This window comes from Humulus lupulus, chromosome X (genome assembly GCF_963169125.1).
Source record: "Humulus lupulus chromosome X, drHumLupu1.1, whole genome shotgun sequence".
Lineage (NCBI taxonomy): Eukaryota > Viridiplantae > Streptophyta > Magnoliopsida > Rosales > Cannabaceae > Humulus > Humulus lupulus.
Window position 1 is genome coordinate 94,558,999 of NC_084802.1, and position 16,105 is coordinate 94,575,103.

At 33.7% G+C, this 16,105-nt stretch overlaps 1 long non-coding RNA gene across 1 annotated transcript; it reads left to right on the forward strand.

Moving 5' to 3' along the window:
* The first annotated feature begins 2,353 nt into the window (after positions 1-2,353).
* LOC133804204 (uncharacterized) lies at positions 2,354-7,847 on the forward strand. The gene is made up of 2 exons (XR_009878356.1): positions 2,354-3,816; positions 6,786-7,847. It is a non-coding gene; the product is annotated as an uncharacterized LOC133804204 (long non-coding RNA).
* The last annotated feature ends 8,258 nt before the right edge of the window (positions 7,848-16,105 follow it).

The following is a 16,105-nucleotide window of genomic DNA, read 5'->3' on the forward strand; positions in this document are numbered from 1 at the left end:
CTACTCAGTGCCGCCATCCTTCTAGTCAAACTTTGGACATCCTTATGCTTTCGAGGTGAGGGCATATCAATCAGAGCCCGGATCTTGTCCGGATTTGCTTCTATTCCCCGGGCATTTACAATGAAGCCTAGGAATTTTCCTGAAGATACTCCGAAAGAGCACTTCTGAGGGTTGAGCTTCATGTTATACCTCCGTAACACGGCGAAGCATTCTTCGAGGTCGTCCACATGGTTATTGTTATGTTGAGATTTAACTAACATATCGTCAACATAAACTTCCATGTTATTACCTATTTGTTCAGAGAACATCATGTTTACGAGTTGCTGGTAAGTGGCTCCAGCATTCTTGAGTCCGAACGATATGACATTGTAGCAATACAACCCTTTGTCCGTCATGAAACTCGTATGCTCTTGGTCAGGGGCATGCATGGCAATCTAGTTATATCTAGAATTGGCGTCCATGAATGACATAAGCCCATGTCCCGCCGTGGCATCTACGAGCTGGTCGATCCGAGGTAAGGGGAAGTAATCCTTAGGACAGGCCTTATTAAGGTCTGAGTAATCGATACAAGTCTTCCATGTCCCGTTAGGCTTCGGAACTAGCATCGGGTTGGCTACCCAATTGGGGTAGAAAGCATCCCGGATGAATCGATTTTCTTTCAACCTATCGAATTCCTCTTTTAGGGCTTTCTTCTTGTCGTCATCCAATAGTATTCACTTTTGGTGCTTCGGGGGGAAGCTTTTGTCAATATTCAAAGCGTGGCTCACTACATTTTCACACTTATCCCTACCATGTCCGAATGCGACCATGCAAAAACATCCTAATTCTTTTTCAAAAAGAAAATTAATTGCTATTTCATCTCTTCGGGAAGGTTTTTCCCTACCTTTACTATCTTCGGGGGGGGGGGGGGGGGGGGGTTGCTTCCTCAAGTCTCACCTGTTTGAGTTCTTCCAATGGTTCGAGGTCAACTCTTTCATCTATTCTTAGATCAATTTATTCGTCTACTTCGAAGACTGTCCCATCCTTATTCTGAATTATGACAAGCGTTTGTGCACTCGTCTGCTTCTTTCCTCTAATGGGAATTCTATAACATTCCCTCCCTGCTAGCTGGTCTCCCTTCAGTGTCCTGATGCCACTAGACGTCGGGAATTTGATGGCAAAATGCCTCACAGACGAAACTGCCCCCAGCCCTACTAGGGCGGGTCTCCCAAGCAACACGTTGTACGCTAATGGTAGATCCACTAGTACGAATTCCATCATCTTGGTTGTTGAGATTGGGAAGTCTCCCAAGGTCATAGGGAGCTTGATGGACCCCATACAGGCAATCCCCTCTCCTGAAAATTCGTACAACATCGTTCCACAGGCCTTTAGGTCACAAAGCACGAGTCCCATCTTTTCTAAGGTGGCTTTATAGATGATGTTCATCGAGCTCTTGTTATCAATCAGGACTTGGTGAACCCTCTTGTTCGCGAGCTGAAGGGTGATGACCAGTGGGTCGTTGTGAGGAAATTGGACATGGGACGCATCGTCCTCCGTAAAGGTTATAGGTTGAGATTCAACCTTTTGGTATTTCGGAGCTCTAGGTTCGGGTTCATAAGGGGACCCGCCGCCAGTTTTTAGCTCATTTACGTATCGCTTTTGGGCATTCCTGCCCGTTCCTGCGAGATGAGGCCCGCCCGAGATGGTTACGACGTCTTCTCCATCAATCAGAGGGGGTCTCTTGTCTTCCCTTGCTCGGGAGTTACTGTTTTGGGCAGGCGGTGGTGCAGCTGTCTTCTGGCTGGTAGAAGCCTGGTTATTATTCTGGTTCCTTACATACTGCCTGAAGTATCCTCTCGAGATCAGACCTTCGATCTCATCCTTCAGCTACCTGCATTCATCGGTTGTGTGTCCGGTATCTCTATGAAATCAGCAATATTTGCTGGAGTCTCTTTTGGATTTCTGGTTTCTCATGGGGTCTGGATGTCTGAAAGGGACCTGGTTTTCATTAGCCAGATAAATATTCTCCCGAGACTCGTTGAGCTCGGTGTACACCTTGTACACGGAGAAATACCTTTCTCCTTTCTTTTTCTTTCCCCCTTCCACCTCGGGGTTACTTCCTTCATTCTTCTTTCTTTTGGAAGGGTTTTCTACAGGGGGTTTCGAGGCTGATGGGTTCGCCGTGGTCGAGGCAGGGTTTTGACATTGCCTCCTTTACATTGACAAACCTTTGAGCTCGTCGATTAAATTCGGTTATGGACCTCACAGGTTTCCTTTGCATATCTTCCCAGAGGGGACTTCCCGACATTACCCCGGCTCGGACAGCCATTAAATGGCCACTGTCGTCTACATCACGGGCTCGGGCGACTGATAACTCTACAAAATAGAGTTATTTTACCACATTTTATAAGTCAATTGTTGCTTAGTTCTTGAGTTTTAAATTAATTTATCAAATTTTTAAGTAATTTTGAATTTATTAGTTTTATTTTGATTTTATGTATTTTTATTTATTTTTTGTATTTATTTTGTTTAATTATGTTGTTACTAATTTATGTGTGTTTAATTTCTTTATGTAGGTGTATTTGTTGGGGCAAATGAAATGTTGATAAAATGTTGGTATAAAGAAATGAAGAAAGCAAGCCCAAAATGAAAGGCCCAATCCAATTCTTGACAATGCCATGTCATCAATCCATGTGCTTCTTTCTCCACCATTGGATTTGTAACTATAGGAAAAGATGACAATTTTGAGCATGAATCCATGTGCTTTTTTTTAGACTAATAGGAGTGTTATCCTTTACCAAAGAATTTATCTATAAATAGGAGTCTCATTTCACCATTTCAAGCACACCTTCTCTTACACCACTTCTTCCATCTCTCTATTCTCTCCATCTTTTTCTTTTCTTAGATTAGTTTTTATGTATTTTTAGAGGAATAATTTGGAGGTTCCTCCTCCAAATTTTCCTATTTATGTTGTAATTTTTATTTTTGTTTTTGATAGTTATGGGTTTCTAATCCACTTAAAATTATTAAGGTGGAGGATGAACCAAGATATAACTATATAGTGTTTATTTTATGTTGACCTCCCAAAATGAGCAATAAAGTTTATGATTTTTCTTCTTCTAAATATTTCTTTCATCTATAATATCATGTATTTTAGATTGTTAGAACATATTTTACTTGGTTCTTAATTGTGCAAAAACATAGTATTCTTTGATTAAGATGTGTCATTAAATTGTTCACATCCAATGCTTAGAACAAAAATACTATATTTTGCTTTAGAAATAACATTATTTGATTTTTTTGTAGTTTCATTAAATTGATTCACAACTAATGCTTTAAAGTTATACTATTGAAGTGAAGGAAAATCTATATTTTTTGAATTAAAGAGAGCTTAAAGGAAGAATAATGTTTTGGAAAAGGTAATTAGATTAATTTCAATTATCACTAAAAATTGGGAAGTCAACATATTAATAAATATTATTATTTATATTTTGTGGGTTCTAAAATCTTAATAATTTTATAAATAACTATTAAAAACAAATCTTTTTAGTTTATTTATTTTAATTTTTTTTAGTATTTTCTTTCTTTATTTTAAAACAAAACACATCAATCTTTGGAACTAGGTTAGAAATTTATTTCACTTTGGTAAAAATAGTTTTCTCTTTTGATTTAAGTCAACTCCTTTGGGTTCGACCTCGTGCTTACACGAACACTATTCTATAAATACGATTCGTGCGCTTGCGAGTATAAATATTTAAAACATACCCGTTTTGGGTCCATCAAGTTTTTGGCGCCGTTGCCGGGGAGTTGCAAAGAAGAGAAACAATTTGTGTCAAGGTGAGTAAAATTCTTCTACTAGTTATTTTATTTTTTATTGTCAAAAAAAAAAAAAAAAATCTAAGTATGCTCTGTGGTTGCGGTTTCGACTGATCTTCCACATCAGAAAATGTTTCTTGTCTTTGTCATTTAATTTTATTTTTCATTTATGTTTGCTAATTTTGTTTTGTTATTTAATTATGTTTATTTCTTGTAATTTTAATTTGCAAAAAAAAAAAAAAAAAAATTTAAATCTCTTGAAATTCTAATTATGCTCTATGGTTGCAATTTCAATTGACCTTCCATATCAGAAAAGGTTTCTTGAGATTTTCACAAAAAAATTGTCATTGAGTTATTGCCATGTTTCCTATTGGTAGCATAGGTTACATGAGCCAAAATGGATGCCCTTGGAATAGTACTAGGAATTTTAACAATGCATGTCATCCTAGGGAAAGAGAAGACATCAACGCTCAAATAGAAAATTTGTCTAGAACACTAGATGTCTTACAAGCTAGGCAAACTCAAGATGACCATAGGGAGATAAATAGTGCATTTCACTCTCATCACCATGAGAATTGTAGTCATCCCTTGGAAAATCCCATTGATTTTAGTTGGAAGCCTGAGTACAACTATTATGCATCATCGCACTTTGATTATAATGAAACCAATGATGTGCATGCTTATGAGAATTCCTCAGAAATCCCATTTGATCCCACCTATAATCCAAATTCTACATGGAGTCAAAACATGTCTCCAATGAACCATGTGCATCAATTCAACACGCCTAATCTGGGTTATGCCCAACCCGATCTGTCATATCCTCCTCAACCAAAAATTAATCAATCTCTAGAGGATACCCTACAACAGTTCATGCAGTTGACCCAACAAATTTTGCATCATCAATCTCAATCCCTTTTGAAAATTGAGACACAAATGAGTCAACTTGCAACTATTATGATCGAGTCAGAAAAACAAGTTCTTCCTAGTCAACCCATTCACGACCCATTAAGTCAAAATGAGAGTGAAAAAATGAATGAAGTTGTAGGAGAACCGTTGATAAGCATCCAACCAATTCTTGAAACTAAGAAGTTGGATGAAATGATTGTTGTGGCTCATGATGAAAAAGAAAAAGATATTGTTGTATTTCATGAGCCAATAGTTGAACCAATTTACATATTCACTCAAAGTCCAAAGGAGAATAAAAAAGATGTGCAATTTTCTTACTTCATTGAAATGCGACCAAAATTGCATGTCTCTAATTATTTTGTAGGTGTGATGCTTTCAATTCTCATTTATGGCATTTGCATCAACATTATAGTTCACCCTACAAATGAAATTCTACACCATCGATTGGGTGTAGGATAAAAAAAAAAAAATAGTCGGGCTAAAGACTATAAACTAAAGCGCTTTGTGGGAGGCAACCCATAAGTTTCAAGTTCCATTTTGTATTTCACGTTTGTTGTGTGTTTGTTTCATGTTTTTCAAGTTCAAATAAGTTTGAAGGAAACTTTTAGCCCAAAAACGAAGGAGCCAAATCATGAAAGCATACATTCAAGGGAGTTTTCTTAACTTTTTCAAATTTATTGCTCATTGAGGACAATGTTTTGTTTAAGTTTGGGGGTAGTGTTGTGTGTTTTTTTTTTATATAAAATGTTCAAAAAAAAAAAATTGGTGATTTTTCATTTTTAGATGATAAATTGAATTTGAATTTAGTTCTTAGAAAAATGTGAATATTTCTTAAGCTCTATTTTTAATCTTTGGGTTAGTCTTGCTTAAATATAGATTTTTCATAAAAGAACACTTTCTATCTTTCTAAGAATTTTTGTGTAATTTAGATTAATTTATATAAGCATAAAATTTTGTAAATCTCACAAGTCCTAGAATTCGATTAATTATCTCTTGAGGCGAAATCCTAGAAAAGCACATCATTAGGGAAATGATTTAGGCTATCTTTGGAACGTTTGAGCCTTTTGACTTAATCACCGTTACGCACATTATTCCCTAGTTTACCCCATTTGAGCCAAACACGAGCCTTGTTATTGTTTTACCCATATGTGAAATCTAAAACTTCTTCATAAATTTCATTCTTTACACATGAGAAAATATCATAGAGCTATGCATCTTGATTTGTTACCAAAGTGAAAATAGGAAAGAAATTCGGAAAGCCACATCTTAAAAAAATATATATATATATATTGTGGCAAGCTAAAAAAAAAAATTAAAGATTCCAAATGGATGGAAAGAATTACTATGGAAATGTTATGGCGTATACTTGAAATATTGTGATGTCTAGTGAAAAGTTCGGAAATACTCATGTGTTAGGAATAAGTGATCTAAGCTTAAATTCAATATCATTTTTCTCACCTTTTTCTTTACCCGCACATTACAAGCCTATAAAGTCCTATTGATCCTTGATTTTGTGTTGTTCTACATTAGTGGAGAGAGATAAGAAAAACGAACCTATGGGACTTTGGTACAAAAAAAAAATAATTCATCATTCCTTGAGATTTAATTATTTTATCTTTGCATAAATTTTTCCAAAATTCCACATGATTACTTGGTAAATAGTTTTGTGTTTCCATATTGAAAATTAGTTGTTGAAAGCAAGATTGACTATTGGATTAATTACATGAGCTTAATGTCTCTTCATAATTTTCTTTGAGCTACTTTCATTATGCAATTTTTGAGGAAAACATTTGATATCTCCAATTAAAAAAAAAAAAAAGTGTGTTTTTAATTTCTCTTTTGCTTGAGGACTAGCAAAACATTAAGTTTGGGGGTGTGATAACTCTACAAAATAGAGTTATTTTACCACATTTTATAAGTCAATTGTTGCTTAGTTCTTGAGTTTTAAATTAATTTATCAAATTTTTAAGTAATTTTGAATTTATTAGTTTTATTTTGATTTTATGTATTTTTATTTATTTTTTGTATTTATTTTGTTTAATTATGTTGTTACTAATTTATGTGTGTTTAATTTCTTTATGTAGGTGTATTTGTTGGGGCAAATGAAATGTTGATAAAATGTTGGTATAAAGAAATGAAGAAAGCAAGCCCAAAATGAAAGGCCCAATCCAATTCTTGACAATGCCATGTCATCAATCCATGTGCTTCTTTCTCCACCATTGGATTTGTAACTATAGGAAAAGATGACAATTTTGAGCATGAATCCATGTGCTTTTTTTTAGACTAATAGGAGTGTTATCCTTTACCAAAGAATTTATCTATAAATAGGAGTCTCATTTCACCATTTCAAGCACACCTTCTCTTACACCACTTCTTCCATCTCTCTATTCTCTCCATCTTTTTCTTTTCTTAGATTAGTTTTTATGTATTTTTAGAGGAATAATTTGGAGGTTCCTCCTCCAAATTTTCCTATTTATGTTGTAATTTTTATTTTTGTTTTTGATAGTTATGGGTTTCTAATCCACTTAAAATTATTAAGGTGGAGGATGAACCAAGATATAACTATATAGTGTTTATTTTATGTTGACCTCCCAAAATGAGCAATAAAGTTTATGATTTTTCTTCTTCTAAATATTTCTTTCATCTATAATATCATGTATTTTAGATTGTTAGAACATATTTTACTTGGTTCTTAATTGTGCAAAAACATAGTATTCTTTGATTAAGATGTGTCATTAAATTGTTCACATCCAATGCTTAGAACAAAAATACTATATTTTGCTTTAGAAATAACATTATTTGATTTTTTTGTAGTTTCATTAAATTGATTCACAACTAATGCTTTAAAGTTATACTATTGAAGTGAAGGAAAATCTATATTTTTTGAATTAAAGAGAGCTTAAAGGAAGAATAATGTTTTGGAAAAGGTAATTAGATTAATTTCAATTATCACTAAAAATTGGGAAGTCAACATATTAATAAATATTATTATTTATATTTTGTGGGTTCTAAAATCTTAATAATTTTATAAATAACTATTAAAAACAAATCTTTTTAGTTTATTTATTTTAATTTTTTTTAGTATTTTCTTTCTTTATTTTAAAACAAAACACATCAATCTTTGGAACTAGGTTAGAAATTTATTTCACTTTGGTAAAAATAGTTTTCTCTTTTGATTTAAGTCAACTCCTTTGGGTTCGACCTCGTGCTTACACGAACACTATTCTATAAATACGATTCGTGCGCTTGCGAGTATAAATATTTAAAACATACCCGTTTTGGGTCCATCAGCGACTTCCAGATTGAACCTTGTATGGTAACTTTTCAGTGTTTCATTTGGTTGTTGCCGAACATTGGTCAAGGCAGACGTCTTGGGCCTTATTCCGGTCATGGCTCTAAATTGCTTCTTGAAATCTCTAGACAACTAATCCCAAGAAGTAATTGGATGCCTCTTATATTTTTTGAACCAGTTTTTTGCTGGTCCTGTAAGCGAAGCTGAAAACAACATGCATCTGAGCTCGTAGCCCACATTACTTACTCTCATAATAGTGTTAAACGTACTTAAGTGACTGTACGAGTCAGACTTCCCCTCAAATGGTGGGACATGAGGAATCCGAAACCCTTGAGGAAACGGAGTGCTGGAAATATGGGGGGCAAAGGGTTCGAGTTCCTCGTCAGACTCTTCGTCCCAATCCCAACCTCGTTCATTCTGTAAGAGCCTAAATGCTTTTTCCAGTTGATCAATCCTCTCCTGGACTGGATCCACGGGGGGTCTAACCTGAAATTGGTTATCATTGATCACAATTCCAGGTTCGCGCCTTCGCATGGGATCCTTGCGTTCATTTAGGCGATCCCTCAGGTCTGGGTTTGAGTGGTTACCATTACACCGATTCTGATTCAGGTGCTCCTGTAAGTCAGGGTGGTCCCTTTGATTCTCAGTATTTCAACATCCTCGGTCATACATATTGACTGATCTTGTGCCTTCTGAGCCTTCGCTGGCAAGGCTCGCCGCATAGTTGTTTCGAGATGGGTTCCTTTCAGGTTGTCTTGTCTCTATAGTGTGAGACCGAGACATTTGGCTTCTTGTAGGCTGGGCGCCTCTACGTTCTCTAGCAGTTTCTCCATTCCCCTGTTTCCGTCCAGCCTGCATTTCCCTATCACCCTGAGTCGGTTCTGTGTTTCTTAGAGGCGGTGAGGGATATCTTATCGGTGACGGTGGGTGCCGTATGGGTGATGGTGGCTGCCACCCATTTCGGGGCCTGGAAGGTCCCAAATTCGCCTGTGCTGGTTCGTGAACGTTTTGTGCATTACCAGGATTCTGGGTTTGAGCCATTGCGGGGGCTCAGTTATTCCCAGTTTCGGCTAGCAACTCAACAGTTGAGTTGACAGGAGCTCTGGCCCGGGTGTTTCTCCGGGGTCTCGAGGGAGCAGGCTGCTCTGCCGGCAGTGGAGGTTGCTCCGTTCTTCGTGTGGCAGCGTTTTTGTGAGGTCGCCCACGGGGCCTGCGGGGATGAACATGAACATCTTGTGGAGGTGGAGCTTGGGCCTCAGGCAGAGGTGGGGGCTGAGCCGCCTGCGCCTCAGCAGCCAATCTGGTCAGCTCCTCGTTACGTTTCATGGCCTCCGCCAACTGCTTTCGCAATTGACGATTTTCAAGTTCCACAATAGGGACATATCGCTCAGGATTATAGTACATGTCCTCGTCATCCCTAGGGGTAGATTGTCCTCGAGAGTCAGAGGATCCACTCCTCTCATCCGGGTTTGGATTCATCATCGGCTGTTTCCCAGGGCGCTGCGGATAGCTAACTTCTTCTTCAGGAATATTAGGATCATTCGCGGCCATAGTTGGTTCAGGGAGGCTTCTTCGATTGACTAGACTTAGATTCGTACTGCTTAATGCTCTCAATGAAAGCACCAAATTGTTGACGCCGTTTTTCGTCAACTTAAATCGTAGAGCAATTAAACAATATAAACTACGGTGCGAATGAATAGTAAAGAGGAACAAGAAGCTTTTACGTGGTTCAGCAATTAAATCTGCCTAGTCCACGAGTCTGTGTTATTAAGACTTAGAGTTTTCTGGAAATTCTTCAAGGATGAATTACCCAGAGCTTTCTCTCAAGATCTCAGATTATCGATCTCTTACAAATGGTCATTCCTTCTCTATTTATAGGGAAGGTTACAGAGTCCGTTCCCACATATTTCGGGAAGATATTCTGTATATCAATTTAAAATAATGACATTAAATGCTATATCTTCTATATACAAGGAAACGTCCCCTGAAGATCCGGGAATGAATAACAAACTAAATAATATCCCCTTAATGTTGGGATTTTACAACAATAAATATGTTCACACATACACAACGGGCTATCTTAGGTGACTCATTGAATCTTCGAGGTCAGTGATCAGCATCATGACTGTCAAGACTTACGAACTTGTTACGAACTTGCCATCTTACTCCTAGACCTGCTCGGAGCAGATAAATACTATCGAGGCTATCACACTCGAGCTTGCACTTCTTAAGCTCAGGCTGCTCAATCCGAAGGCACTCGATAACGAATGTATCTCGATGTCATGCAATTTCGAGTCTAGAAAGAATCCCGAGGTTACGTTTTCGAGATTGCCATTTTACTTCGAAGGTTTTACAACTGGACCATGCAATGTGTTTCATATATTTCAAGCTTATACTTGATGATTCCATTTTTTCAAGATCATAATCTCTGGTCTCGAAATCTGGGTGTAACAGGCGCCTTGTTCGCAGAATTCTATATATAGATAGGTTAGGGCGTCATTTGTCTAAAATCGCCCAGACTTGTCCACCAATCTTGTAGGGTACCTGTAAACCGGGAGACAAAGTTGGGAGAACCGTTTCTGTTTGTGCTTCTGGTATTTGTGATTCCAGGCTGAGCCAAACCTGAAACTCTTGGAATCTTTCATGCCATTTTGATGAAGGGAGATCATCTAAAGTAAAAATTTGAAAGTGTGCTCCTAAATTTTTTCATTATTTGACATATTGGTTCATGATTATCATTTCTTGTAAGTTTTATACTATGAAAAACAATAATAATTAACTAAACGTGATACATTTTCTTAATTTTAATAAAAAACTTACAAAGCCATTCCTGTAAGAAAAATAAATTGTAGATATCAAAATATTAAAAATTATATTTTATATGTTAATATTTTTAAAAAAAATTATAAGATTGAAAATATATATTTTGACCAATAGTTAGTTGAGCTTTATTGGAACTATGATCAACTTAATTTTCTGTGGAAATAAACATAAGTTTGAATGGATCCTGTCGAGACTTGCACAATATTATCTTCTTTGTTGGTTTAACTTCGTAATATCACAAATTTCAACTCAAAAATTACAAAATAATAATAATTAAATATTGTTATGCTTTTATTAATTTTTATCCTCTATTTATGAAGAAAAATGAACTTGTGTGTCAAAAAATAGTCCAACTATTTCTATAGATTTGGGAAAGATTTTGGAAAAGAAAACTTTGATGATGAGAATCCAAATTCAAATCAACCAAGGGTTTAAGTCTACTATTGATTTTTTTGTCATAGTTAAATTTCGAAACTTTAAGGTTATTTAACTAAAGAAAAATATTTTAAGATTAAAAACCTTGGAAGTTTTGATATTATCTACTCGTATTTAATTTTGTCATTATTTTATAATATTTGTATATGTATACAAAGTTCTTATTTTAATATTAATAACTTAATATATGGAAGTGATATACTAAAATTGTTGCAAAAATTGTGCTAAAATTTTATGATGTGATTTATATCAATTTACAAAAATAAAAAAACAAAAAAAACCTATATTTAAAAATAATTAATTGATTTTGATATAGATTATTTTAAATTTAATAAGTAGTTCCTCTTCTTAGATTTTGACAATGGATAGTAAAAACAAAAATATTTGATCACATTTATATAAACAACAAGGATATTATTCATTTTTGTAGAAGAATTTCATTTTAGATTATCTTAAAGTGTTTGATTTCATAATAAAAAATTACTTGTGCCTATGTCGTGTTGCCTATATTGTTGTCCAATAAATGTGTATTTTTTTTTTTTTTTTATGAAAAACATGTTTTTATATTTACTACATACAAGCAAAATATGCATGTTTGCTTAATTTTATTAATAAAATTTATTAATTATTTATATTAATATCCTATAAATTTTAGATAAATATCTTATTTTAATTAAATAATTTATTTATTTTTGTTTAAATTTATCTTTGTTCTAGTTTTTGAATTTGAGAGTAACAACAAGAGATTATATATTATATGTTTAATGTAATATTAAATATTATACGTGGATTTTAAATTTAAGTTTCTTAATAATTTTTTTTAAAAAAAATACTTTGTTGCTAATTGATAGTAGATTATATTATATGTTATATATAGTATTATTCTAATAAGTGAGTTTAGGTTTAATTAAATTTTTATTTAAGTAATAAAAAATATATAATTTTATTATTTTTAAATAATTATGATTGTAAAATATCTCAAAAATATCATATTTTAATTTGTTTAATTATTTATTATTTTTAAATAATTATCATTGTAAAATATTTCAAAAATATCCTATTTTAATTTTTTTAATTATTTATTTTATTTTATTTAAGTTTAATCGTTTACAAACTACCATTAAATATAAGAATATTCTGTTAAATATAATAATATTTTGTTAAATTTTTTTAAAAAATTAAAAAACTGTTAAAACAACAAAAATTTGTATTCTACACACTTATTATATAGAAAAGATATGCGGTGACCAATTTATCATTAATATCTCTATTACTTCTATTTAATAGGCTATTAGATTTTCTTATTGTTACTTTTACAATAATCTTACGGTTCCAACTGCCATTTTTTTTATTCTATAATTTTTTTTTGTATTTTCAATTATTTATAATATTTTGTAGTGCTAATCATGAAAATATAATAGATATTTAGGCAAATTTATTATATATTTATAACTTTGTAATTATTTTGAAAAAATGGTACTAAGCCTAACTAAAGGAAGTTGTACAAAACGGTGGGGGGGTGGGGCGCCACTGCCATATGATCTACCAAGAAAAGCATCAGTTTCTTTCTCATCCTCATATGGCACACCTCATCATCGTTTGACATTATTGTTGATAATAAATCCCATCTCTGTTTTAATAGACATCTTTCTTCGTCGTTTCGTTTTTGGGGCCGTTTTACGTGTACTACTACTACTACTACTACTCGGATTATAGGTTCCTAAAACAAAGGAGCAAAAAATTCAAGATATTTTTATTTTATTTTTTTCCTTAGGTTGTTATGAATAGTAAAAAAAAGAAAAAGTTTGGGGAAAAAAAACAAGCTTGATCTGCCTAGTACATATACGATGTTCGCAAATTTACTAACGTGGCTAGGCGGGCTTTGCATTATTTTCTTGGTTCCTAGGTAGAAATGGAAAGTATATATCAAAACTCTTCTCACAATAATACAAGGGCGAAAGAAGAAAAAAAATAATAATAATAACATAAATATTATTGTCCTCAAATCTTGTTAATTAAAGAATTGGTGGGTTTGATTGTCTTGTCCATTCGGACTTGTGGAAAGTGACCCACTGACTTAACAAGCCAAAGGAGCTAGCACATGCCATGATTGGACACCAAAATAAATAAAGAAAAAGTTTTTATTCATAAAGCACGCTACGGGCACAATAGTAGACTTTGCTCCCCAAATGTGGGTTCCATGCATATTTTGAGTCTACATAAAAATCCAACAATAAAGCATTGGTGACCCAATACATTGTTCACTTGAGTTATGAGCAATTAATTAATTGGATAGTTGTTTTTATTTGTTATATGAATTTATATGAGTCGGCGAGAGTATGTCATATGAATTGGGTTTAATTTTGATTTTTACATCCGTTATAAAGCTTGAAAGACGCCAATTTAGGGAAATTTTGTAATTTGTGTCTTCTGAGAAGATGTAAAAGCGTTATCACACCTAACGTTAAAAATTTATGCTTATAATCTTATTTTGGTGTATTTACATCAAGTTTTTATGTAGATTTGTTGTGTTATCCTAAAGTATGCAGTAATGAGCTTGATTGATGATTTTGTGGTCAATTTGGATCATCAAATATGATTTTTCCTATGTTTTCATCATTTTTTTGTTTGGAGATTTTCTGAAATACAAAGTTTTATATCTATTTTTTAGTTTTCTAAAACATGTTGAATCAACGCATTTGGAGTTTGGATGAAAACGTTATGCACGTTTCACTGAGTGATGTCAAATCAAGATGAAACAAGCTCAGAACGTCGTAATAGAAGCTTCAGGTAACATGTCCCTGCATAAGTTGCGACATGTGGCGACACCACTGCCCAAAACCTTAATTTTTGTGTAATCGTTGTGACATGTTGCCATTTTGGACCGCAACATATCACCATATGCATTTATGCATATTAAATGTGTGTGCATCTTACCAATGTAAGATGCTTGAGATAGAGCTAGAATTTTGTTCTAAGGGTAATTGGCGTCAAAATCCCCTTATCTTTACACTTTATTACATTTAACCTTTCAATCTATATTTTTGGTGGCAAAACCTCACAAACCACCATTCGGATAACAAATCTATAGTCTCGTCTGGTTTTCTTAGTTATTTGCCAGTATGAAGTCACGTGGTCATCTAATACCAATGTCACGTCATAATTCATTAATTATTTTAAATTAAAAATTTATTAAAGACTATTTATATTAATTAAAAATAAAATATAATTTTAATTTAAAATAAGAATGAAAAAAAGAACAGAATTAAAAAGTAAAAAAAAAAAATCTTCATCTTCTTCCCAAAACTTCATCATCAAGCCCATTTTCTTCATCATCATCATCATCAAATTCAGATTAAGTATGTATCCATCTTCAACATAAATCACGGCTAAGAACAAAACTCTAAAACAAAAATCCCACCAAATATCAATCAAATACATTCACATCTTAAACCATTAAACGTAAAAGAAAAAGAAAATCATTGATAATCAGGAGGGGGGAGAGAGAGAGAGAGATGGCGATCTTTTTTTTTTTTTTATTTCTGACTATTAACACTTTTGGTAGAGAAAGTAGACATCGGAAGCCATAAGAGTCGACATGTCATTGATGTCCACACGAGCTTCCTCCCCAGCCTAGTTGCAATCCTCTGCGTCTCCAACCTATCAGCATCCTTAAATTTGTCCACCTATCATGACGACGACGTTCACCTCCCTCGATCAGTTGCACGACAATGAAGAAGAGTTTCCTCCCCACTCCAGTCACAAGCCTCTACCTAAGAAGAAAAAAAAGATTGAAACGAGGAAGAAAGAGAAATAATGTTTAGTTTAGGACTTGATTTTCAGATTTAGGGTTCTTTTTTAATTTATTATTTTAGTTCAGTTTTAAAAAAAATTATAAATTAACTTTAAAATATATTTTTTAATTTTTTAAAAATATTTTCATTTAAAAAATTACAACGATTTTTTTAGTTTAAATATTCTTCATTCATTTTTTTATTTAAATTAATTAATTAATCATGATGTGACATTGGTTTTAGATGGCCACATGGCTCCATGTTGGTACGAGTAACTGAGAAAAACGAACGAGACTATGAATTTGTTAGCGGAATCGTGGTTTGGGAGGTTTTGGCACCAAAAATAAAGACTGGGGGGGGGGGGGGGGGGGGTGGGGTAATGATCCATAAGGATCTAAAGGCACAAAACATAGCTTCTTCCAAATCTTTCACTTGGAACTACTCGGCTAGTCATTTCTATAACACTTTATTATATTTCTACATCATTCCTAATGAGTAAAATATGATCAACGTAGAAACCACCTTCTTATCTTTGATGTGTTTGTGAGCACATGCTTCATCAGTGTTCTGTAAAAACTGTACGTTTTCAATGTTTCATCAATTCTAAGATTGTAAGACCTTGATGCTTCCTTTAGTCCATAAATGGACCTTACCAACTTACAAACTTTTTGTTCTTGTTCTTGTTCTTTTTCCTTTGAATCCTTCTTGTTGGACCATATAAATGGTCTCGTCAAGATAGTCATTCAGAAATGTTAATTTGACATCTATTTGCCAAATCTCATAGTTAATACTATCAACAATGGATAAAAGAATGCATATAGACTTGAGCATAGCTACAAGTCTTTCTTAGAAAGTTTGTACTTTCAAGTCTATGACTCTTTTCTTCTTAAAAATACATTTGCATCCAATGTATCTAACTTATTCAAGTGAATCTTACAAGTTTCCAAATAGAATTGGAATACATAGATTCTATTTCTTGGTTCATGGCATCTTGTTAGGATCATCCATTTCCTTCTCAAAGGTAAATGGATTGTCTTAGTTCGTGTCTAACACTAAGACG